We start from the raw sequence: 25,215 nt of genomic DNA on the forward strand, positions 1-25,215 counted from the left end.
GACAGAAGAAAACAAAAAGAGAGTTTTGGAAGTAGTTCTCACTATTTCCCTGAAAAAGACAGCTCGTCAATCAACAAACATCCAATACTGTGCTTGATTCTACAACTGACACAAAAAATTTGCAGAATGATTCCTGACTTTATGACGTTCATAATCTGTAAGGGGTAGCACAGGAGAAGGCTCAGACATGTGAAGGAACATACAGAACAAGTGTCTTTTGCAAACACGCGATATGCTATAATTTGCTTCCACAAAAAGGAAGCTAGAGCTCAGAGAGGTGAAGTTGGTTTTTTCAGGTTATACATCCAGTAAGAAGCAAAGCTGAGATTTGGACTCAGACAATAGATCCTGAAGTCTTCTCAGTAATAATTAGGGAATGAGAGATGATGGCATTATGTGCTGAAATAAAGATGGCTAAATTTTGTATATGGATAATTCGAGAATGGACATATTAGAAGCTAATTATGTGATCCCGGACAACAAGTGCTAAAAGAACATGTCTGAGCCTTTTCCTGTGCTACCCCTCGCAGATTATGAATGTCATAAAGTCAAGAATCATTCTGCAAATTTCTTATGTTAGTTGTAGAATCATGCACAGTATTGGATGTTTGTTGATTGACAAGCTGTTTTTCTCAGGGAAATAGTGAGAACTACTTCCAAAACTCTCTTTTTGTTTTCTTCTGTCAGTTTGGGTTTTAGCCATCACATTCTTATAACTTGGGATAGTTGAAAGGGTCGGGAATCACCATGAGGATGACAACTATTGTTGGGGAAGCCCCATGGAACACAACACACATAACTCCTTCAATAAGGAAGAGATGAGTGTGCAGCATGGCGGTGGTAGAAGGCCTCTCCTCTGTGTTTGGATCATCCCACAACATTAGTGGAAAGTCAGTCAACACGATCTTTTGATATCATAGGTCCAGTCTATTTTTCTTATTACACAAATCTCTCTTGTCCCTCTCACCTTCCTTCTTGGTTTAATTTTTTTTTTTTTTTACATTGATGGGCTTTACTGACTGTAGTCGACCCGAACATGACTCCAAATAATAAATGTCGGCACAAGGATGGCAACTCTAATGCTTAGCTGGGGGCAAGCAATACTTCATTTCATATATCATTTACTACTGTGCTAGGGAGCGATTCTACAAAGCCAGGAAAGATTTAGAAAGTTAAGAAAGGAGGGGAATATGCTCCAACCACATCACTACTCTGTCTCCATTATCTTGTAAAGTTCATTGATGCACAACAAGAAGCAATTTATAATGGCACCCATGACTGTTGTGATTTACACAAGTAAGGGCAAAATGGTGCTAAACAGTGTTTCTTTAGCATTTTGTACTTGTTACTGGCTTTATTGGAAAAAAGTGACCCAAATCTGGATTTTCCAGAGCTGAGTTTTGAAAGGAAAGCAAATATCAGACCCATGTACTGTGGTTGTCCAAGATGGCCCTAGAGATGATTTGGGGGTCTCTGTGGCTGAGAAGTAATAGAAGCTTGCCAGTTCTCTCGGGCAGCCACTCTCCATCCTTGGGTTGTGATCAAACCAGAAAGAAGATTGGGGACCCTGTTTGCAGCAGGAGGAAGGAGATGGGGGAGACAGAGGTGGGTAAGGCAACTCCTCCTCCTCAGCTGGTCAGTAATGCTGAAGAACCCCTGGACGTCTGCTCCATTCCTGTTTCTCCCCCCCAGAACACACAGGTTCTCTTAATGTCCCTCACTTTCCCTGATGGCAATCTTCGGACACGTGTGACAAGTCCGTGTGCATGACCCAGAAGTCACACCTAGAAGAAGGCTCTTGACCATCGGTGGTAAACTTTCCTGACCACCTGCCTGTCCCCAGCCCTGCCTCAGCTAGTCACAAAGGTCTGAGGTTTGCAAACCAGGTTCGTGGTCACTGCTGACACACCACGCCTTCACCTCCTTGCTTCGGAGAGCTTGGCAACCTGAGGAATGCCTGGGGCACCTCGAGTGTTGTTGGAATGGAGTATTAGTTTCTTGTCCCCAAGAGAAAACGAAAAAAGCCAGAGGTTGAGGAAGGCGGAGTGCTGGAGCCAGGCCATAGTCACTTTATCCCCATCCTCCCCCCTTCCCCAGAGCAGCCTGGTTGGGGGGCGGTGGCCCTTCAGAGCAGGTTCTGTGGGTCTGCTCACCAGGAATCCCCTGGGTTTCCTGCCCTGCCCCACCTCCTGCTCTCCCCCTCATCTCAGAAAGGTCTCATTTGTCTTTAGCCCCAGTAGCTCCTGGGGCAGCCAGGATGTCTCTGAGCAAAATCCCATTGTTTGAGTCCTGTATACCTGTGGCAGGTGACCTATCCGACAGAATCACTTCCCTTCATCCTTTCTAAGAATTTAGCTGCAAACATTCCTTTTTGTACCCCTCATCTCCAAAATCCTTAACCCCTTCTAACTGTTCACCTAGAAACCAAACCCATGCTGCAGGCATTGCCAGCAGAGAGCTTGGTCTTCAGATGACTTGAATTTGAAGCTGGTGTGACCCCTCCTGTAAGTTACTTAAGACCTCAATTTCTCATCTGCAAAGTGGGGATATTCTTGTATTTACCCAGTGGTGTGCTCATAAATGTTGAACCACTAGTTCTCAAAAAAAGAGAAAAAAATTCTGATTGTAATAGCGTTCGCCACTGTCCATGGTGTAAATACTTCCATCGTGGCTGATTGTAAGCTAGCATACACTGAGTCCCTGAACATGGAGCTGGGAACAGAGTGGTGGGAGGGGGCTCTGTGAGCTGCCTTCTGGCCCACCCCTGAACCTGTCCAGTGAAGTTATGGGATGCTTTAACCAGGTAATGCAGAGGCAGTGCTCAGCATAGTGCCCTGCACACTAGGTATATTTATTATGGTTGTGGCTCACTTCAGCCAGGGTTCTCAGCTTACAGGGCTTCTCTTCTTGCCCTTCCCAATGCAGCTAATGGTTCTTCTTGCGGAGGAAGCAAATGCAAATGATCTTTCAATAATATGAGGCTCTCTTTGTTGGCTTCTGATAAATCATTCTTAGCCACCTTCTTGGAAACAACCCAGGGCCAGTTGCATATGCCTCAGGGTGGCACTGAAGAGGGATCATCCGGCCACTCCCTCCCTGCCACCTGGAGAGGGAATCTCTGTCTTGAGAGCTACACTAAACTGTGTTGGCCGGCACTGCAGCCCTTGTGCCAATCTAAAACATATAAAACATTGTCTTACTTTTAGCAAGTTCTGTGTTTGTTTCTTTCCTAAGCAACAGATACGCTGCTGGCCATATCCAGCAAAGGAACAAAGTCACATTGTTCAAAGCAAACAACACCAGTATCAGTTGGAACAAATAGACAATCACACTCCCAGACCTCAATCTTCCAACCCAGCTGGACAACGCAGAGTGAAAAGGCTCAAGGCCACAAGGCAGAAAAACACACCTTTATCTGCTTTCAAAGGGCCTCTATCAAGTGCAGTGCTTATGTGGGCTCCTCCTACCCCCTGACTGTTACTAATATCCTTTTAGAAACCTGAAAATAGCATGTCTTTCCTTATGGATGGGTCCTGTTCCAGGTGACTATGATTGATTTATTTTTTCCCTCACCACCTCCTGAGTTGAGAGGAGGACAAAAAGGTTTCTTTCGCTTCTCTGTTCGTTGTTTAAGATCCCCGTAGTAAGACTATCATTTTACCTTTTGAAACTCAGTCTCCCCATCTGTTGGCCCAGACAATCCTTTTGGATTCTTCTACCATTTTAAACATCCTCTGAGTCCAGGAGCAATAGCCCTTTTTTGGTATCCCTCCCTGAGGCTGCCGGGGCTGAGTGGCAGGAGGATGGACCTAGGGGCAATTTACTGCATGCAGTTTACTACTTGCAAACTTGCATGCCAACAGATGGTTCCCATCCCTCTGAAGTCATGATACGGTGCACTCAAGGAACCTTCTAGAGAACTGCTCTTGCAGGTCACTGGGCCTGCTGAGGGTCAGGAATACCCAGGCTGATGGGATACCTGGGTGGCTCAGTGGTTGAGTGTCTGCCTTTGGCTCAGGTCGTCATCCCGGGGTCCTCAAATCAAGTCCCGTATCGGGGTCTGCCAGGGAGCCTACTTCTCCCTCTGCCTGTGTCTCTGTCTCTCTCTCTCTCTGTGTGTCTCTCATGAACCAATAAAAATCTTAAAAAAAAAAAAAAAGGAATACACAGGATGCAGCCACCCTGCATAGGTGAACAGTTGGAGGGGCTGAGTATCTTACCAAGCAACAGAGTTAGAATGAAAATGAAACCAGACTGGCCCCTAGCTAAGACTGGAATACATGGCATTGCCTTTGCACGCATTTTAAAAATGACTCTGCTTACTTGTCAAGCACCTAATTAAGAATTGCTCCAGACTCACCTGGGCCACTAATCGGGTGCAAAGGGAGAAGATCGGGAAGGTGAGTGAATCCATGGCCATGGCGGCCTGGTCTGAGGAGAAAGAACCCTGCCCAGAGGGACAACAGGGGTGGCCCTTAAAGACTCCAAGGAAGAGGAGCTGAGTCTTGAGAAATGAACAGGATTTTCCAGACATAGGGGTGGGAGGCTGGGAATTCCAGGCAGCGGGAACAGCTAGGGCTGAGAAGCAGAGACACAAAGTGCCCACACAGCCACGTGCCCAAGTGGCCTTTGCTTGGCATGTGTCTACATTTCCCAAACAGCAAATGAAAGAAGGCGTTCTTTTGCGCTCCTCAATTTATTAAAAAAATTATTTAAGTGCCTTTTGGGGTTCTAGGTCTGCAGTGAGCACTGTGTTCAATACAGGAGGAGCATAAGATACCCCCACCTGGCATACACTCCTCCTTCCTTTATTCTCCAGATTCTTCTCTGATCCCTTCTTTAAGGACTGCCTTGGCCTGAAGGGATGATGCTGTCCTCACAACCCTCAAAGCCATTATGAAGTTCACTATTAATCAGGACTTGCTATAGCCCTTCCATTGTTGTCTTGAATTATTATTTACTATTTATTTATTTATTTATTTATTTATTTATTTATTTATTTATGAGACAGCCTGAAAGTAGAGCAAGGAGGGGCAGAAGGAGAGGGAGAGAGAATCTCAAGCAGACTCTCTGTGGACCCCAGAGTCAGACTCAGGGCTTGATTTCACCACCCTGAGATCATGACCTGAGTGGAAACCAAGAGTCTGCCGCTCAACTGACTGAGCCATCCAGGCACCCTGTTATTTACATTTTAAAGTATGATTTAGTTCTCTAGTCATTTTTAAGTCAACTTAATTAGAATATAATTTACTTACAATAAAATGCCCAGAATTGAAATATATACAGTTTGATGACAAATGTGTATACCATACAAATGCAATCACCGCTGCAACGCAGTAAAACATCCCCTATCACTTCAGAGGGCTCCCGCGTGCCCTTTGCACAGCCAACCACTTCACTGCCCACCCAGACAGTCCAAGCTGCCACTGATCGGACTTCTATTATCATAGCTCCATTTTTCCCCTTCCAGAATGTCCTGTGGATGGAATCAGATGGTAACCTTTTGTGCCTGGATTCTTTTGCTCAGGGTAGCTTTGGTGGTTTTATTTGTTTGAGATTTATCAATGCTGCGTGTATCAGTAGCTTGTTAATTTCTATTGCTGAGGAGTGGTGTGGCACATAAGGATAGAAATTTTTTTTCAGCTCCTCTTCCCCTACTAAGGGACATTTGGGTTGTTTTCTCCATGCGTTGTTTCGTTCTTGCCTTTCCAACCAGATTGTGAGCTTAAGAGCAGGGATGTATCTCTCATACTCTGTCCCCACCCAGAAGCACCTTATCCAGAGCGACGTTGGATTGGATTCTCAAATGTGTTGCTTCGTTGAATTATATTTGTGCATAAGATGTGGTCCCTGCCTGTTAGAGCCTTATAATCTAATTATGGAGGCAGCTACAAACATAAATCAATTATTCCAAGGCAATACATTTATCTGGTTTTTTAGCAATATTTTAGGGAAGAGAGAGGACATGACAATGAATATCTGAAACATAGCACCAAAAGTAAAATGTGGTGTTAAAGAAATTCAGAAGAGGATCCGTGGAAATGGAGAGCACAGTAATGCCTTTTGTGGAGCCATTCAGGGAAATCTTCTGGGAGGAGGAGTAAATGCACAGCCTCAGAGGGTGAGCAGACTACGGATCTACAGCACCTACTCCCTAGTTCATCAGAGGCTGTGCTGAAAATGCAAGGGTAGCAAAGGGAACGATTCCCAGTGGCAGAAGGAAAGGGACTGAAGTCACAGAAGCAACACTGGACATGAGTGGAAGTGGCTGCTTGGTAGGTGTGAGCAGAGTGTGAGAAATGGAGGGAGTGACTGGGGGCTGGGAAGACAGGATAGGCTCAGATCGCAGAAGGCCTTGAATGCTAATCTAGGGAACTCAGGCATAAGTCACACACACTACAAGCCCATCAAACACTTACATGGTGCTGCCCTTGACAAGGCAAAACCCCCACCATCACTGAATTATTACATCAGTGATACAGGGGAAGGATTGAAGCTAAAAGACATAAGGAATTTAACAAGGTCATGCCAAAGGGGAATGTCAGAGTCAGGGTTCAGCCCTGATTTCTGGTAACTGTGGTCTTTATGCACAGCAGGGGGGAAAAGCATGTGAGGTACAAACATCCCAGAGTGTAAAGGTCAGAGAGAGCCTTTTTTGTGCAAGTCGTAGAAATAGAGTTGGGTTGTTTGTTTCTAAGGGATTGAAATGTGGTGATGTTATTACTCTCAATAATACTACATGATACTTTGAGGACTTTATATTTTTCAAGAGATCTCATATTCATTATGTCACTAGACCCTCGCCATAATCCTGACAGCTCAGCAAGTCAGGTATTGTTGTTAGTTGAATTATTACTATAATTAGTCTGGAATTTTCAGGGAAAAAAACTCAAAACCCCAAAGAGTTATGAACATTTCTGAAGAAACTTCAGATAACTAGCCAGGACTCAGATCCACATCTCTTGAATGAACTTCTACAACCTGCTATTGGAGAGCAAGGAAGAAGGATTCTACTGGATAGAAATGCCTAGAAGACCAGTGTCACCAAACGAAACCAGCTGGTCTCAAGCCCTCCCCAAACTCCTTCCCAGCACACTGTCTGCCTGCAGGTGATCTGAGAGGGGTTTAGAACAAGTCTGAGGCAGAGCTTTATTATGAACGTGTGTGAGTCAGAAGTCTCTTCTGTAACAACAGAGCGTCAAAGATGTGGGTTGCCATGCTTTCTGCCAGTGTAGCCATTTGCCCTTCTCCAATCCTCAGGGCCACCATCAGAGCTGGGAGGGACCCCTAAGTCATTTTGCAAGGGTGCAGGACTTGCAGCCCCAGACATGGACCGTCCCCGCACGCTGGCCTCACCTCTGCCCACTAGCTCCCCCCAGCCTAAAGCTGCTTCCTGCTCCTGTAGTGGTGAGCTCTCAGCCTGGGCAGGGTCCCAGACAGACAGAGCAGACAGGTGTGAGCTGTGAACCAGGACCTCCCTGGGAACGAAAAGGGCTTCCAGAAGGGATGGCCCTGGCGAGCTCACCTATGTCGTCATCTTGCCCCAGATAAATCCTGAATAACCAGGAACCAAAGAGAATGCGTCCATGACCAACCATGAAAAAACGCTGCCGTCAAACAGAGCTTCTGAAGAACCATTCAGAGAGGCTTCCCATATGGGGGCGGGGGTCCCTTTCTCAGACCCTACTGCCTCGTTTGTAATCTCCCAAAAACTTTATCTGCTTTTGTGTGCACATGATCTCTGAGGCGGTTTGCTAAACAGTTTGAATGAATCATCTATTGTGACATTTATTTATTTAGTTATTTATTTAGTTATTTATGGAAGTACCTGCTTCCACCATAATCCAGAGCAACCTGACTTGCATCAGACCAATCAAGCCCACTTCCTAACACTCAATGCTCCAAATAGAAATATTGGTCTTCCTCACCTTGCATAGTCACTCTCCTCTTGAAATATACACATGTTGTGAAGGGCCTCTAGAAATAAATCTTTGCTCAAAAAAATTCTCTACACATGTATTAGTTTCTATACTCCTAACCAGCAGCCAGGCAGTCAGCAAATAACAACCGCCCTTGGTCATTGCTGGGAAGATAAAAGACTGTCAAAACAGGGGCCAGCTGCTTGCCGGTTAAGGCTGGTCTGTCATTGCCCTGTGCCTCACAGGATGATGCTAACTGCAATATTCAGCCATAAAAACTGTCTGGTCCATTTGCTTCTGGACCAAGTTTGCATAAGTTCTAAGCCTGAAAGTCAAAGCAAAGTGAAATCTTACATACAAATGCTGATCTTTCAATCACTTGAGAAAGATGCCCTCTCTTTTCCTCTGTTTCTCTCTCTCTCTCCCTCTCTCTCCCACCCTCTCTATCTCTCTCTCTCTCATAAACACAGCAGCTTGCTTAGAGCAATCTTGAGCTGGGAGCTGTGAAGAATTGCTATAGGTAGGAAGAAACGTTAGCTCCGGAATTCAATTAACTGTCAGCATTGCTGTTGGTGTCACGGTGAGTCACTCCCCTTCAGCAAATGGGCATGGGGGGCTGTGAGCTTCCAAGATGAATGGTGATTGATAAGCTGCTGCAGGGCCAGGACTCTGGCTTCCGGAGTCCTTGCCTTCCCCACACACGTTTTCCATGAACATACAATAAAGAGATAGTGGGAGAAACTGTGTGAGGACATGGGAGATGCTGTCAAGAATTTGCTTGTAGTCTCTTCTTTCATTTGTGAGATTCACGGGCTTGGAAGCTGCTGAAGAGCAGGGACCCTGCTTTATATTTCTTGTCTTTCAGTTCACATCCAGATTCATGTATAAGGGGAGAAGAAGAAATGCTACCTGGTGTCCCATGTGGCAGGCGCTGTTATCAGCCCCTTCTGATGAGGAAGAAACTTGCCCAGAGGAGTGAGGGCTCAGTCCCAGAAAGAAAGCTGAGTGCACTTGAGAACCACTGGCTCTGCTGCCTCTCGAAGGGCAGTCATCCCATTTTTCTATTTACTGTGAGAAGTAAAGTGTGGGCCTGAGAAAGGCAACGGTATGTTTTCCTGTTATATAGAATAGTGTGCATACAATCTACAGGGGTTTGTACAACACATGATAGGGAAAACATGACTGATTTTTTTTCCCTTGGTCATTCAGGGAGTCAGGCTACTGCAGATTGGTTTAGTTTTTGGTGTAAGTTTCCCCCAGGGCCCCCATTTATCTTCCAGAGTCTTTTGGCCCTCGTTTCACTTTTGTATTTGCAGGTACAATCTGTGACACAATTGAAAGGAAAAGAAATATTTTAGTGAAGAAGGATAGAAAATTTCACCCCCACCCCAAGAGTTGAACATAAAATTCCTCAAGAACTGATGATGAACATTAAGACATAAGAGTAAAAATCCAATGTGAATTTGTCCACAACACTTAGAAGGAACATGTTGGAAAAGCCATGTGTGTGAGTACCAAGCCAGCATGGCCAACGGGCAGACACACAACATTCAAAGGGCAAAAAGGATGAAATCAGATACTCTGAACACATGGGAAATAGCAGCTGCAAAAGCTTTGGCTCTCTTAATCACACATTTTATAAACTTCAGGTAGAGAAGAAACAACAGTACGAAGAATGACCCCTGTGTGGCATCCTAGGACAAATTCGAATGTGAATATTACTGCTCAAAGCCACGGGAGTCTGAGGTTGGGTCCACTTTTTGTTGGAGCTTCTCTGTTTATCACAGATCACTTGTTTTTGCTTTCTTTGCTTTTGTCTTTTCTCTCTGTCCCTGTTTCCCTAAAAAACCAAACATACTTGCTCTCCCAGCTTCACAAAGAGAAACCGATTCCAAGAGGAAATCACTTCACAGCAAGCGAGCCCTGGGAAGAATTCAAGACTGAGGAGCCCTTGTAATGAGATTAAGGGAAAAATGCTTTTGTGCAACCAACTCAGACCCGTCCTCAGTACGTGAAAGGAGCCAAAACAAACACGGGCATTGTTTTGGGAAGGAAAAGGTTAACAAGCTATGAAAACAAAATTAGAGATATTTTCAAAGCATGACCCTCAGCAGAATGAGTAGAATGTGGTCTGCCAGTGCAGCAGCGCTTCCCTCCCCCTGACATTTATCCTGCAGCTGGGGGGGGGGGGTGACTAGGGGAAGCAGCCTCCTCTTGTGATGTTCCCAGCAGATGACGCGGGAACAGCACTCTGCATGACGGCAGCGCGACTCCTTTGGGCAGAGGCACAAAAGCCCGATTCCAGGGGAAAAAGACGCCTCACTCCTTGGCCCCCTTCTTAGAAATGAGCTTAGAAAACATTCTTTGTAGATCATGTCGAGCTTGGAGCACATGCTCTCATCTGCCCTCTGGTCTGCAAATGGAAAAATTCTGAGCTTGTTTCCAGATTTTGTGGTCTCATAATGACCCCAGGACAAGACCTGTGCCTTAGTTTCCCCATCCAATTGGTTGATGTTTATTGGGCTCCCACTGTGCACAGGGCTGAGGGCCTTCTGCTATGGATATAAAACTGAAGAGCCTCATCCTTGTATTTATGGGGCTCACAGACTGGGGAGGATAGGGGCATGCAAACAGTTATCACTGTAGTATGGAAAGCCTGGATACATAATGTTTCTCAAATGGAAGAGTTTTCATTGGCTTCCACATCTAGCAGTAATGGGGATAATGTAAGTGGACATTTGATAGTCAGGGAGAATGGTGTGTGTGTGTGGGGGGGGTGGTCTGGCACCCATCGCCCTCTATTGGTAGTGTCCCCTGGTTCTTTGGAGCCTGCAAACCCCCTTCCATATTCTAAGTTGGCTCATAGAGACAGAGGCCGTCACCCTTGTGTACAGTGGAGCTAGTGCAGTGATGTGTACGGAAGGGTGGCCAAGACGAACTACTAGGGGAGTTTCCTTGTCCCTCTTCATCCAAAAACCATTGCCAGTGACCACAGAGGCCCAGGCATTCTTTAACTCAATGCATCCAGACCCCCTTAGTCACTGATCCTGCTGGTGATAATGATGAGAGGTTTTATAAACGGAATCCAGAGCCCAGGAGAAAAACAGATGAGAATGTCAATATGTCTACAGCAGGTTCCATGACAAGGCACCCAGTTCTCTCCAGGAAGACTTAAAATCTTGCTTATCACACTGAGGTCTCAGCTCTGCCTTGCTGAGAGGTATTTCATATGAACTTTCTGAATGCTGTGCAGATTGAGATAGTGCTGCCGATTCTCAATTATTGGTGATTATTGTATACTCGTGACATCACAGTCTTGGCTGGTAACTTCCCAAGATCTGAATTGATGAATTTCTTTTGCACACATCAAAAAGTAGAGATATCAAAAAGGTACATGCGACCGTGAGGGCTTCAAATGGTAAGGCACCACGGGTGGTGACTTCTCTAAAGCAGGAGCTCCAACCCTTGGGTGACAGCTCTGTCCTTTTTCTGAGACTTGTAGCAATCAGTCGAGAAATTTGGAGACGCGTTAAAGCACATTTGGTGTGGAGCCGGTAGAGTGATGACCCTTCCCATTGTTTCTTGATTCAGAGAAAGATCCACCAATGAGTGCCTGTTGGCCCACTGGTTACCTTCAGGTTAACAACTGGGTCCCAAGAGTTTTGTTGACTCAATGTAGAGTTAGTCAGGCTTTTCATTTCCAGGGCTATATGTGATATTTGAATCCTCTGTTCAGATAAAAATACTTATTTCAAATGCATTGTATTCCTTGGACATAAGGTTTCTTTGAGTATAGTCAGCCAGCTCTTGATCACCTGGAACAGAAATGACTAATCCTAGACCAGCTTCCTCTTCTGCTTCTGGGTGACTTTCTTCCTTTTTTCCTGCCCACCCAGGTCAGGAATTTCTATTGTACTGAATACTATGGCACTTAATCCATGAAGTGTTTTATGTAAAATAAGAAGTTTTGATATCATTTTTTTTGTTCCCTTGGTGAATGAAGCTTACACCTGAAATCTTAAAAGTCATACTTATTTATAGATATTCTAAAATATTTCCCACATTCAAAATATACCCAAAGGCCTTCTGGACATCTCTGCTAAGTGAATAGACATTTTCAACTCAACGTGTCTAAAACTGTTTTCCTCACTGCCCCCTTGGCCCCTCCCACCCACTCCTGCTCCGCCCACAGCTTTCTTAACTCCCTGGTGGGAACATCCTCCTTCAAGCTGTTCAAGCCCCAAAACTTGAGGTCATACTGACTTCTCTCGTTTTCGTATCCCCTACATCTAAACTGTCAGAAAATCCTCTTTCCTCAAAATATATCCAGAATCTGACCATTGCTCATCAGCTCCATGAACCTTCACCTTGGCCCAACACCATGTCACCCTGGGTCCTAGTAGTGACCTCTAGTAGGTGTTCTTGCTTCTGTCCTTGACACCAACACTGTACTCCCAACATGCCAGCCAGCGATCCTTTGAAAACATAAGGCAGGTAGCACTACACCTGCTCAGAACAGATAGGGCCTTTGTCCTATCGTTTTTTTCTGTCTGCTGCTCACTTGCCCAGATAGTGCTGTGGCTAAGTCCCTCCCCGAGCTCTGGCTCTGATCTCACCTGCTGGTTGGGTCCTCCCAGGCTTATTGAACTTGCCTGCATCACCGGCCTCATCTGTCTCCTGGGCAATCTTCTCTCACTCTGGCTTAGGGGATTTTTTTTTTATTTTTATTTTTTTCCCCATAGCACTCCCCCTCACATCCCATGAGGGCCAGAATCTGTATTTACTGATGTATCCCTAGCATCCGGAGCAGTATCTGCTATGGTAGGTATTCAACAAATATTGGTCGAACCATTTGATGACTCAGGGAGTCAGTGCTCAGTGTTGAAAAGAGCACGGGTTTTCAACCACATGGACCAGGTTGAAGTCCTGCCACTTACTAGCTATGGGACCTTGAGCAAATCGCTTTAACTTTCGAGCCAGTTATATAAAGTCCTGACTATAAAGCATCTAAGATAGTGCCTGATAACTACAAAAAACAGTAAATGACACTTGGTGGAATTGTTATTACTGTTGTATATGCCCATACCTGCTATAACATGGCAATAACCTCGAAGGATATTTCACTAAAGCCTACCTTCCCAAGTCGGACCATAAACTAAGGACTCAGTGAATGGTCTCTGGCACCTGCCATGCTTCCCTCTTGCCCATCCCTGTTGCTCCTCTGTTTAGTAAGAGGGAGGTGGTGAGAAGGTATGTAATTGCCATGCCAATAATTTTCTCAGCAACACTGAGCTCCAACCCCACAACTTAAATTGCAGCGCTGAGAGCAGATCAGTGGCTGGCAGACAGAGTCAGGCTCCTTCTCCTTCTCCTCCCTCCTCCAGCTGGTTCCAACTGGCTTCTTCATCATCATTATATTCCAAAGAGGCAGCAAGGGGCAGCAGAATAGTGTGGCTTTCAGAGTCAGACACAATGGGGGTCCAATCTCAGCTCTGCTACTTGTTCACTTTTCCCATCTGTAAAGTGAAGATGATAAGACTCTCTTCAACGGGGTTTATATGAGAATCAAATGATAGCAAGTCACCTTATACCCATTGGGCGCTCAATACATCGTAGAAAGACCTGGTGACATGATAGGCCAATCCCATCCATGAGATAGCTGGCACTTTTTGCATTTTTGAGAAGGGACTTGCTTAGTAATTGAAAGGTCCTCTCCTGCAGAAAGTGGAGGTATTCCAGAAGAAATTGAACAAGCACTGTTGGTTGACCAGCTCTCCCTTAGGCCTCTTCATGTCTGAAATCTGTGACTGCAGTGATGTTGCCCTCCTCTCGTTGCCACTTGCCAAGCCCCCTGCCCCCCCACCGACTAGTCACCTGATTGGGCTCTTGGCATTGCAGAAACAGAGCTCTGCCTTCTCATGACTTGTCACACTCTGGAGTAGTCACTGTAGGACAAAGTCACAGAACAAAGATGTGCTCCGAGAACTCATACCAGGTACAAATGTGATAGACCCAGGAAATTTAGTAAATCCATAGTATAGATGCAAGGTTGAATACAGCAATATTGAAAATGCAAGTATAATAAAGCATGTTTGGAGGAAACATCCAACAGCCTCCTGGTTTATTTAGGGAAGACAGGCTTGAAGAGGCACTCTGAACGATGGAAGGGTGTAAGTATGGAAAAGAAGATGGGGAAGATCTGAGAGCTCTGGGCATGCTTCATGACAGCTGAATATGCAGGGGGAGGACCAGGGGGAGGGGTAAAAAAATGCATCCGCACACACACCAAAAAAACGTTTCCAGAAATACAGAAAGCCTAGGCCCAAACTCACACTGCTGTTTTCGTGAAATTTCCCTGTGATTCTTTGCACCCCCTCCCAAAGTGGTCCATAACCAGAGTGTGTTGCCATGGCAACAAGCTCAGTAGGGGAGCCACTCAGCATTACCCGGTAATTCACATCTGTGCCTGCTTCTCTCCCTCCCTCTCCTCTCCTCTCCTCTCTCCCCTCTCTTTTTATCTGTAAGTGGAAAGCAGCTCATGAGTGACGCCACCCACCCTTAAGCTGATGGTTCTGGAAGAAGGGGACAAGAGCCTTTCTTTTGGGAGGGTGTCCCCCCCTCCTGCAAAGTTCCTTTCCTCTCTCCGTTGGTTGCACTCCCTCACCCAGGGGTGGAAGGAGCTGCCTCAGAGGGGCAGGTAGATCCTCCTCTGGGGAAGGCTGGGAACCCACCACAGCATCTGACCTTTGCTGCAAGAAAAGCTCTTCTTTAAAGGCTATGGAACTAGGAACTAGGGAATTTGCCTGCGGGATTTTACAAGCTCCCTTGACTTCCTTTGGGGTCAGGCAGGCAGAAGGGGGACAGGTGAGGTGAGATGTAACACTTCCAGCCCCAACCGCTGAGTCTGAGTGCCCACAGCCTTCCCTTTACCCCGCTGCTTCCTTGTCTTCTCTCTAGTCTGGTTCTCTTTCTTTCCTTCCTTGTTTCTAAATGCTCTTCCTCCCTTCCCAACCCAGGCCCAAAGCAATGGGTGATGAAATAGGCTGGGTCAAGGATGGGGCTCATTCAAGGTTGACTCAGGGAGGGCCCAGTGGAGAAGCAATGTTTCTATCCCTTCGCTCCCACCTCCTGCTCTGTTTTTGCTGAGTTCTGTGAAGTTACAAACAATGGTTTGGGGTCAATCCAACTCACCTCCTTTCTACCATTTTCCTTCCCCTAAGATTAACTACCCATGCCTCTGGTCTGTGCCTTACAGAGCATGAGAAAGGCATTCAGCAGCTCTGAAAGAGTTGGTCCCTACAGAAAAAGTTATGCGTAAATGCCACCAAAATCTGAATATGACGAGGTTATTATTGTGATGGCATGTTTTTTAGGAGACTCATTTGCTGGGGTAGCCTAGGGCTTGGATGATTTCATCTCTGTGTCGCTTTGCTTTGCCTGCTCTTGCTTTCTAAAATAGTGTCTCTCTTTATTTCTTAAATAAGCTGTCTATTCATATGATCACGATTTAAAATATTTCAAAGAATTTATTATGAACAGTCTCCCTCCCACTCCTCTGCCCCACACAGCCATTCCCCTTCTGAGAGCCAACCAATATCATTAGTTCCCATCGGGGACATTTCAAGTGTGCACAAGCAAAACACATGTGTGTTTTTTCTTTTCTTTTTCCTTTTAATATTAAGTCCTAAAAATCAGGGTTTCAGGGTTTAGAAGATCCCACCCAATGAATATCCCCTGACTTGTTTTGTATCCAGCTTATTTTATTAATGAAGTCTATGCTTTATTCAAGTATCTGTGTAGGGATCAAATAAGTAAGTTCTTGGGTGATCACAGGCTTCTTCTTCTTCTTCTTCTTTTGATTTTAAGAATCACCTTCCTTCCCTGTCTATTCCCAGAATGACAGAGAAGGGACACAGAGAGCCAGGTTGTGTTTGTTCCTTGCTGCCTGGCAAGGAGCAGGTGCTCATAGTGTTTGCCAGGTGAAGATGGCAGGAGAGGGGAAGAAGGCCATCACAGGCCTAGAGCCCACTCCTTTGGAGAATTGGGATCTGCCTGACAAGCTCCAGTGGTGGAGAGAGTGCTGGCTGCCTTTCTCAGGGGAGCGGGGGTGCTCTGCTGCCTCTTGTCCTCCTTCAAGAAGGAGAAAACCTACCGTCTCCAGGCAGCGTTGGGGATGGGGGTGGGAAGGAAGGAGAGAATCGACCAGACTGCTTATTTGACTTTAACCGACTCCATCCGTATTTCAGTCAAAGCTGCTCAAAATGGCTCTTGTGGGCAGACAGGGCCTGAGTCAGCCAGTCAATAACACTCATCGAGTGTTCCCTCGGTACAGAGCCCAGAGCCCAGAGCCCAGTGCTGTGGAACGGGAAACCAGAGGTGTGCAGTTCAGGTCTTGTCTGAGTTATTGAGAATCAGAGGAAAACAGAGAGAGGACAGATGCGCCCGAGAAGGACTCGGGGGCCCATTAGCATGCACACAGAAACCGGGACAGATGAACACGCAGGACCCTTCTCTTGGCTCAATTTCTGAGAAGGGAGCAAAGACCCTCAGTTGCCCACCCACGTGTCCAGGCCACAGGGGTCACCATCCGCTGGAGCAGTGCTCCAGGACCCAGGCTTTGCAGACAGGGACCTGGGTTGGGATGTCCCTCCGCACTGCTGGATGTGCTGCCTTGGTGTGCTTCTAAGGCAGTCCAAACCTGTTTCCTTATTTGTGACTACCCCCATGCCTTACAATTGAGGTGAAATAAGAAATTGGATCCAAAATGTCTTCTGGGAGCAAGCACAGGGTGGGCACTCAGTGATTGGCAATATTTATTACTATTCTTACAATCATTCTAGAATCTCCCCCTCTGGAAATCTGTATGAAAGGGTTTCATGCTTCTATTGCCCCCTCTCTGGCTGGCGAATCTTTTCCCTTTTTCCTGTCTTACCTCTGAGCCTAGTCCACTGGCCCTCAGCCCCTTCAGGGCTGCCCAGCAGTGAGGCCAGGACTGGGTGAGATCCATCCTCAGGGACGGTGACCCGTGTTGGCGCTGCTGGGCCAAGTCAAACAAGAGGATCCTTGCTGCATGTTCTGTCCCTGGAGCTACTGGGCTGAGGGAGAAAGCCAGGATGAGAAGCCAGAAGATGGAGCCAAAGGTTAGATGCCAGAACGCAGCCAGGCTCTGTATGGGGAGCTGGACAGGCCAGTGGCAGGTAGGATTGGGAAGCCAAGAAATAACCATGTGGTGCATGCTATGCTGGGTCAAGCGAGAGAAGCTTCTGGCAAGGTGTATCTTTTCTGTGAGGCCATTTAAAGCCAGAAATGACATAGGGGTCTTCTTTAGTTGGATTTAATCAAGCTCTGCGGTGGGAGAGCTCGGGAGGATGGCACATGGGGGAGGGCACCACCTGGATCAGTTGACCAGAATCCCAGCATGCCATACCCAGAACAGATTGGAACATTGCCACGGGTTGTGCTAGAGCCCCTGTGGCAGTAACAGCCCAGTAGAGGCCACTGTCAGAGCTCTCTCTCTTGCTGGGACCTAGAACATACCTCTGAACCAGGCTTCTGCCTCCTCTTGGCCTCCCCCACCCCCACATCTTCTTCACACAACCACCAAAGTGATGGCAAAACCTTATAGACCAAACCCATTACAGCCCTTGAGGCCCTCTAATCCAACGATTGGTTTTAATCCTCTCCAGAATGTATATTGGAAGTCCTGCAGGCTCCCTACCTTCCTCCCAAGTCACCTTTGCTCTGTTTTACAGACAGTAGACTCATTCCTGCCCTGAGGCCTTGACCCAACAGCTCCCTTCTCTAGGAATGCTGCTCCCCAGATCTTGCAGAGCTGGCTCCCTCCTCCATCCAGAACTAAAGGTCATCTCTCCAGAGGCCTTTGCTGCCTGCCCAGGTGTTTTTTCATCCTGCTTTAGTCCTCTGAAGAGTGGTTATCACTGTGTGCTATTTCTCAGTTTATGTGTGGCTGTTTATCTATTCCTGGTCTCCACCCGCTAGTCTGGGAACTCCCTGGGAGTGGGCACTTTGTGATCTCTGCTCTCTCTCTCCAAGTCAAGAGAAGGGCCAGGTGGAGGCCTGTCAAGTGAAGGATGCCTCCCCATTTGAGAACTGTGGGTTGGGTTCCCAGGGAGGTTATCCTTGGTGGCTTGGAGGTGGGATAGGGATAGGATTGCATCCTCCATATCCAATGAAATACCTGAGGGCACATTTGAAAATATCAGATTTCCACAAGGGGACCTGGAGATGGAAGAAGCTGCCTAGAAGATTAGGAACTTCCAGAAAGATGCAGGAACCCAGCAGGTAGGGACGAGCCAGGGTGGAGAGGACAGCACTGTGACAGAACTGCTCCCAACAAGGCCCCTGTCTTCCCTGCTCACCAGCAGCACAGGGCTGGAGGGCTGGTGGCTCAGAGTCTCCCCTGTCCCAATACCCACTGCCATCTTAAGAGTCATGTCAAGAATGCTTTTCTATTTAAAATTTGAAATTAGGGGCACCTGGGTGGCTCGGTGTTCCAGCGGCTGCCTTTGGCTCAGGTCATGATCCCAGGGTCCTGGATACAGTCCATTGTTAGGCTCCGCGTGGAGAGCCTGCTTCTCCCTCTGCCTGTGTCTCTGTCTCTCTCTGTGTGTCTCTCACAAATAAATAAATAAAATCCTTAAAAAATAAATAAATAAAATAAGATAAAATTTGAAATTACCGTTGACAATACTATTCTTCAAACTTTGTGATTGTTGCCTCTAGGGACCAGCTGGGTAACTAAATATTTTTGGGGAGTTCTAATGAATCATGACGATGTGACTATATACAAACAGGCCTGTTCTTGCATTTACTCACAAGTGATGATGCCAGAAAGAACTGTGTGTGGATTTTCATTATTTGTCACAAGTTAAGGCCGCAGGCCTGGGTCACTGTAAAACATGACTCAGCGCTGGAAACACGGTACTAGTTTTTCCCGAGTCACTCTTGTTCCTTTCCTTTTTTCCCTGCCCCTGCTGGCCTCACTGCATTCCTTTCTGATAGTGAAAGACAGATCAGTGAGGGCATCAGAGGATTTGCCTGGCAGGGTCTTTTTGTCTTCAGCTTGATCAGTAGTTAGAGCTGGGTCTCGTGAAACCGCTGGATACCTTGATTTTTCCTGGTGGCTCCTTTTGTTTTCTCTTTGGGTTTCTGGTGGCTTGGTTTTGAAACCAGGGGCAGTGTGCATGGAGAATGTGCCCTGCCTTCCACTGAGCTCCTAGCTCTGACAGCGTTTTGGAAATTGTAAAGTGCACACGTGGTAAGGAATGCTGCTGCTGGTGGATCCTTCCTCCCAGAGGCTGACGGATCCCGTGCTAGTCCATTGCCTCTCTCGTGATAAAGATGCTGGGCTTTCCTGACCATCTACTCCAGGGACTGCATATGTCCAGGAGAGGCCAGCCTGGGGCTTCCCCTGCCCTTGCTGTTCCCTGCAAGGCACAGCAAAGAAGGCTGCCCTGGAGGGAACACACACCCCTAAGTGTCTCTCTGATCAGTGAGTCCTTGGCTCGAAAGCCCACACTGTCTGGTGCACAGGTGGCCACAATGCAGGATGGACTTCCCTACCTTTAGGTTGGATCCGGTTCCCAGAGTTCACTTAGCCAACCCACTGATTTCCATCAGTAGCCCCTAGTATAGCCTAAAATATAGCTATAGCTTCTTCCCTGGGAGTCGGGCCCAGTATCTCTGGGTTTGGATGTGCCATGGAGATTCTTTCCTCACCCCCTCTACAGCCTTGGAGAAGCTGAGCCTCAGGACGGCAGAGTCTGTCCTTGCTGTCAAGCAGAGCAGGGTTGCCATGGACTGTTGTGCAGGGGAGCATGCAGTAAATGTCTCTGGGGGCCCTTGGCAAGGACCACGTTCCTGCTCAACTGCACCTGGTGAGTCCGGGCAGAACTCCTCACCGGGAGGCAAGGCACCATCCTAATCACAGGTCATACTCACAGATCAGAATTTTCCCAGAGAATCAAAGATGCTGTCTCCATCACTTTTCCTGACCCCTACTCGATTGTACTGTCCCTAAGGTCACATTTCCCTCCAGGTGACTTTGCACATAGGCAATGTTCAATAAATGTGCACAAGGTTCAAAATCCCTGCAGCCAAAGCCAGCCTATGACTTCTGCTGGAAGCATTTCGTGGACCTCACCTAAACTCCAACAGCTACAACATAGAAGTTAAGGTGATTTGTGACTTGGGGAAATAGGAGCCCGGCCCAGCGTCACCCATCCTAATCTTCGGAATGGTGTTTTTAGAGCAGGCAGGGGAGAGAGGGCATGCTCAGGGTTGAATAGACTGCTTTTATTCATTTTGCTCGGTACTTCCTGCAGTTTTATGTTATCTCACGCAGTTGCGGGGAGATGTAGGTGATATACACGTCTACCTTTTCCTGATTACATACAGTATCACTTGGCTAAAAACCTACACGGACCACTAGGATACATTCTGGCTGAACATTAGAGACTTTTCTAATTATCTTTAAAAACAAAAAAACCCAAACCAGTCCCTCCCCTGCCATTGCACATAAAATAGTATAAGTGTACAGGTTGCTGCAATAAAAGCCCCAGTTAGGCGAGTTAAATACTCCAGATTTGGACCATGACTAAACAGCACAACCGGATGGGTCACTTTCTGGTCTGCTAGCAAGGCTTCACCTCCATGGGATGGTGGACGGCGGGCTGGGCGAGCCGCTGGATTGCCGCTGCCCGGAGGCAGGGGGTAGGGGGTGGGATGCACGGTGGCCCTGAGACTACCTGATTTTCAGCTGCCTTTAAGGCTAAGCTTGATCGTCTGAGAAGCTATCCTGAAGTTCCAGAGTCCAGATAGCGCATCTAAGCCCAGTGCCTCTCAGAGCCTCACCCCTTCTCTGTTCAGTCTTCCAAGAAGAGATTTTTGGGACTTCCAACAAGGCACTGGGTCCTGCCAGTTTTTCCAAGGACACAGGGGAAAACAGAAATGCACCCTGGGCCCTCAAAGAGCTCACACCGTGGCTGAAAAAGCAAGATGTGCCCAGAGGCTGCCCGTCACAGCACCAGCATTTAGGGAACCCATCATAGGGACTCTTGCACCTGGATCAGATCTCCAGACACGTGTAGGACCCACGGAGACGGAGCCCTCAGTCTAGGTGCACAGACTCCGAGAATCCAGCTCATTCACTGGCAGAGTTAATAAGTGCTTTCCTTCCCCAAAATGCTGACAGGCTTCTGTGATCTGCCCTACTCATTTGGCACCGCTGTGCATTGCCACGGGTGATTGTTAAGCTTCTGCCCAGTAGCTCTCCCTTGATGGTGGAATCATCAAATGCTTTGGAGACGTCATCTACCGAAGTGCGGAAGCTGAGACAACCAGAGACATAGGAGATTTGCAAAGGGCCACCAGGCTCCCGGTTCATGCAGGGCCTTGAGAAGCCAGCCCCAGGCTGGAGGGAAAAGCACACAAGCCCTAGAGCTAAGCCTGCAGGCCCCACACTTGAGGGAGGATCACTTAGTGGCCAGGTCACCTCTAGAGCCCTGCAGCCCCTCTCTGCAGACAAGTGAGGGAAACATCCCTTTTCCCCCCCTTCCGGTCCTGTCCCATGTTTATCACAGACAGGCGGATGGAAGCGCAGTGTGTGACGTCAGCCCAGATTTATGCACCAGGACTCACTCTGTGGCCCGAAAGAACATTCCTAGTTTTAACAGATGCCTTCTTGCGTAAATATAAAAGGACCAGGAAGCAGCCTAAGAATCTGTGCCCAGCCTGTGGTCACATGAGATATTTCCCCTGGCATTCTGGATTGGCTTCCTTGGGAAAGGAGCCAGGTGGTGTCTTCCATGGCTTTTCATTGGGACCTACCTCCGTGGTGGTCTTCAGGGCCAGCAGGAGGCCCACAGAGACTTGGGCCCTGGGTGCACTCCTGCTACTCAGTCCCTATCTGAGAGGGCAGAATGACAGCAGCTATCCCCACGGCCTGCTGGGATGTGGGGACGGCCTTACACAGGGGCTAAGTGTGCGTGCACGCGGCCTTACACACAGAGGTGGCGCAGCTCTTCTCTCCATCTTGCGGTGGGAGGTTTGGTGGCACTAGTAGCAAGCTGCAGAGATTAGAAAAATGAACCTGTTGGCGAACGCCAGAAGTGTCTAGGTGGCACAGTTTTAAATAGGACTACCCAAAGATTCAGGTATGCGTGCGTCAGCTGATCCACCTTGTGACCATTTGTACCAGGAAGAGACATGATTTAGTACAGCGTATTACGAACATTCAAATGTTCGGGCAAACCCTTGAGTCTCTTCTCAAAATCCTCAAAACCAGTTTGGTAAATGGCAGTTCTCCTAATCCCCTCCTGCTAGAAGCAGTCAGGGCAGGCTTCTTAAGACACAGCTAATACTGCAAGCTCCAAAACATCAATTTGGGGATGGATACTCCAAGTATCTCCCCCGACCTGATGGGTCTTCAAACTCACCAAACCCATCTGGGTGGAGTCCTGAAGACACTTTTAGGCAAATGGCCCCAATCTTTCCCTCTCCAGGCAAACAACCCGTCCTGAACCCCTGGAGCTTAGGATGCTCAGACTCCAGGGAGAGTTTGCAGGAAAGGAAGGTGAGACAAGGGGCGTGCGCCTGGTGGTGTGGGGAGCTGGGGCTGGCACTGCCTTACCACGGCTCTCTTTATTGCCCCTCTCTGGTTGCAGCTTGAGCCCCAGGTAATGGGGAAGAGTCCTGCACTCATTACAGCGACAGTACCACCTTGGGGCCCCACATCTGAAGTTAGACTCTTTCGTTACATTATTATCCTTGAATCCTTCACTCTGTAAACGGTCAGGCCTTGTCTCCATGAAATCCACGTTAGAGCCTTATCTGCATTTCTCACCCTTGACTTTCACTAACAGGCAAAGTCTCTCAGCTACGGGGGGCTAGTGATGAGTCTCCCTTGTCTGTGTGCAAGGAGAAGTAGTTGAGATGTTTTCCATTTATGGCTGTAAAGTGCTGTGGTGACCAAAGGCAACAAAGGCAAAGGTGGAATCTCTCTGTATATTGATTTTTCGTGCCGGCTTCGTGTCTGTATGTCATTATTTTTACCATGCAGGTGGCTCAAGAAATTAAATCGAGCTTCTTAATGAGGGAGAATAACCAGCACCAGAAATAAAAGATCACAGGAGAATTTGAGCAGCTAACCTGTTTGCAAAAACTGTTCTTACTTTAGGCCTTTGCTGCTGGGTATTTCCCCTGTCACACACATAGACACACACACACACGTACAGAGAGATCTGTTTTTGCTTTCCCTTGGTTTCTCAGGAAAGAAAAATCCCCGAGGATCTTCCTCTTCTGTCTGCCTGACAAACCTAATAGGAAACTTACATTAATCTGTAAGCGAGGGTAATGGTTTTTCTGCTGTTTCATTCATGCCACGTAAAATTTATGGCTTCTGAGAAAGGAGGAGCCCCTGGGGGAAACAGATTCACCCCTGTGGGGCCAGGTGACCTGCTACACAGAGGTGCTGGGTGAGGGGGACCGGGGTCGCTGCTTCCCCCACCCTGGGGGAACAGACTCCTCACCACTCGGCCTTCTCTTAGACTGAGAAGGGAACACTGCCCCTCTGAAAACGAGGCCGGGGGAATTCTATTTCCACCCTTGTCCACAGTGGGAAGGGCAGGTTCAGACATCCTGGCCATAGGCTGGTCTTCCAGGCAGCACCCGGGAAGACACACAAGGCAAACGGGGTTGGGAATCTGCAGCCTTTCATGGGCTCAGACATCCTGTGACTCCGGGTCTCTCTTGTGCCGAATGGACTGGACTCCCTGTTGCTTCTGGAAAGTCACCGGTGAGCGTTCCCTGCACTCCAGTCAGCTCCGGGGACAGGGCCAGGCCCTCCTCACTTCAAGGGAGCTGCAGGAGCTTGCCCCTGCTCTGAGGCCAGAGAGCCACTTGCCCCTGCCTGGGAGTCACCTGTAGAGCACAGGGGACAATAGCTTTGTGGTTCCGCTTGGAGACCCAGGCCACCCCTGTCTCCTAAGTCTGAAGAAACTAATGCTTGTCTTTGGATCAGCTCTGCCTTGCAACAAGTTTTCATTTGCTCCGTCTTCTCCGCCTGCCACTTCTGCGGCAGCCCACCTCCCGGGCTCCGCTACTCTCTCGGGACCACAGGGCTGTGGGTGCTGTTTGGAAGAAGCCACCTCCTCATGTCACCTCTCCGTGCCATGTCCTCGGCTCCGGTGACAGCCAGGGCATGGGAGGCCAGGGAGGCAGCGAGGGCGCGGGACTCGGCCCGACAGGGACGGGCGAGGGTAACCGCCCTCTGAGGGCCACTGCTCTGCCTGGGGAACATCCCCAAAGAGGTCATGGCTTCCCCCTCACCTGTCCCAGCGAGCCCCATGCTTCCTGAGAAAGGCAGTCGGGCCCGTGATAGAAGCAGAGAGGAGCAGGAACAGGGACTTCTGGGATCTGTCTCCTACTTGCCAAGTTTTAGTTTTTCCTCCATGACCTTGAGCTGTTTCCTGCCTGGCTGGCACCTCTGCTGTCCCCCCTGGACACGGGAGGCGGGTGCGCGCTCTCACAAGGCAGAGGAGGTCCCGCTCAGGGGGCCCCTCGTGGGCCGTCTGAAGGCAGCAGTCGGCTCGTCTGCTTTTAGGGGGAGGCCCTAACAGGCCTTGTGACAGCGGCCCCTGCTTCGGCCTTTCCGGTTTCCAACTGAAGACGCCAGGAAACGGCCAAGTCAGCCCCTGCCACGACACCTTCTAGAACCAGAAGAGGCCTTTCCGAGAATCTTGCTGAACCCCGAGGGTGAGGAGTGTCAGATTTTGCAGTGGGGAACAAGGGCAACCCAGCCTCCACTTCTAAGTAACCTTTACCTCGGAAGCCTGCCAGCTCTCTCTCTGCCTGGAGACTTGCCTTTGATCACGACTTGTCACCTCCCAGGAGATGTTCCACTTTCCAAGCAGGTGAAAAATGAACCCGATTAAAAATAGTCGCCTGGACTCTTTACAGAGTCCCCTCGTAAAGTGAAACAACCGCCCTCTGCCAAGTGGCAGGAAGGCCTGCCCCCACCCCTGGGTTCCAGGACCCGGCGGGCCTGGCAGGCTCCCACTGCCCCGAGAGCCCCGAAAGCCCCGGTGCGCTCCTGCACGGCCCCCCGCGCCCCTGCAGGGCCTGGAGCCCCAGGGTCACAGCCTGGCTCAAATCCAGCAGCCCTGATGGCCCTTTTGGCCTTGACCGCCGGCTCCAGGCTCTACCTTGGTGATGGGGGGGAGGGGGCACCGTGACCGTCCACACTCCTCCCCCTCCTTCCTGCTTTCTGTAGTGTTTC

At 48.3% G+C, this 25,215-nt stretch overlaps 1 long non-coding RNA gene across 1 annotated transcript; it reads right to left on the bottom strand.

The window, feature by feature from the left end:
- Positions 1 to 7,652: 7,652 nt before the first annotated feature.
- On the bottom strand, positions 7,653 to 25,004 carry LOC140631777 (uncharacterized). The gene is made up of 3 exons (XR_012029295.1): positions 24,761 to 25,004; positions 16,852 to 17,014; positions 7,653 to 9,242 (listed from the first exon to the last, which is right to left on the bottom strand). It is a non-coding gene; the product is annotated as an uncharacterized lncRNA (long non-coding RNA).
- Between the last annotated feature and the right edge of the window lie 211 nt (positions 25,005 to 25,215).

The sequence above is a fragment of the Canis lupus genome, chromosome 4 (genome assembly GCF_048164855.1).
Source record: "Canis lupus baileyi chromosome 4, mCanLup2.hap1, whole genome shotgun sequence".
NCBI classification, from domain to species: Eukaryota; Metazoa; Chordata; class Mammalia; order Carnivora; family Canidae; genus Canis; species Canis lupus.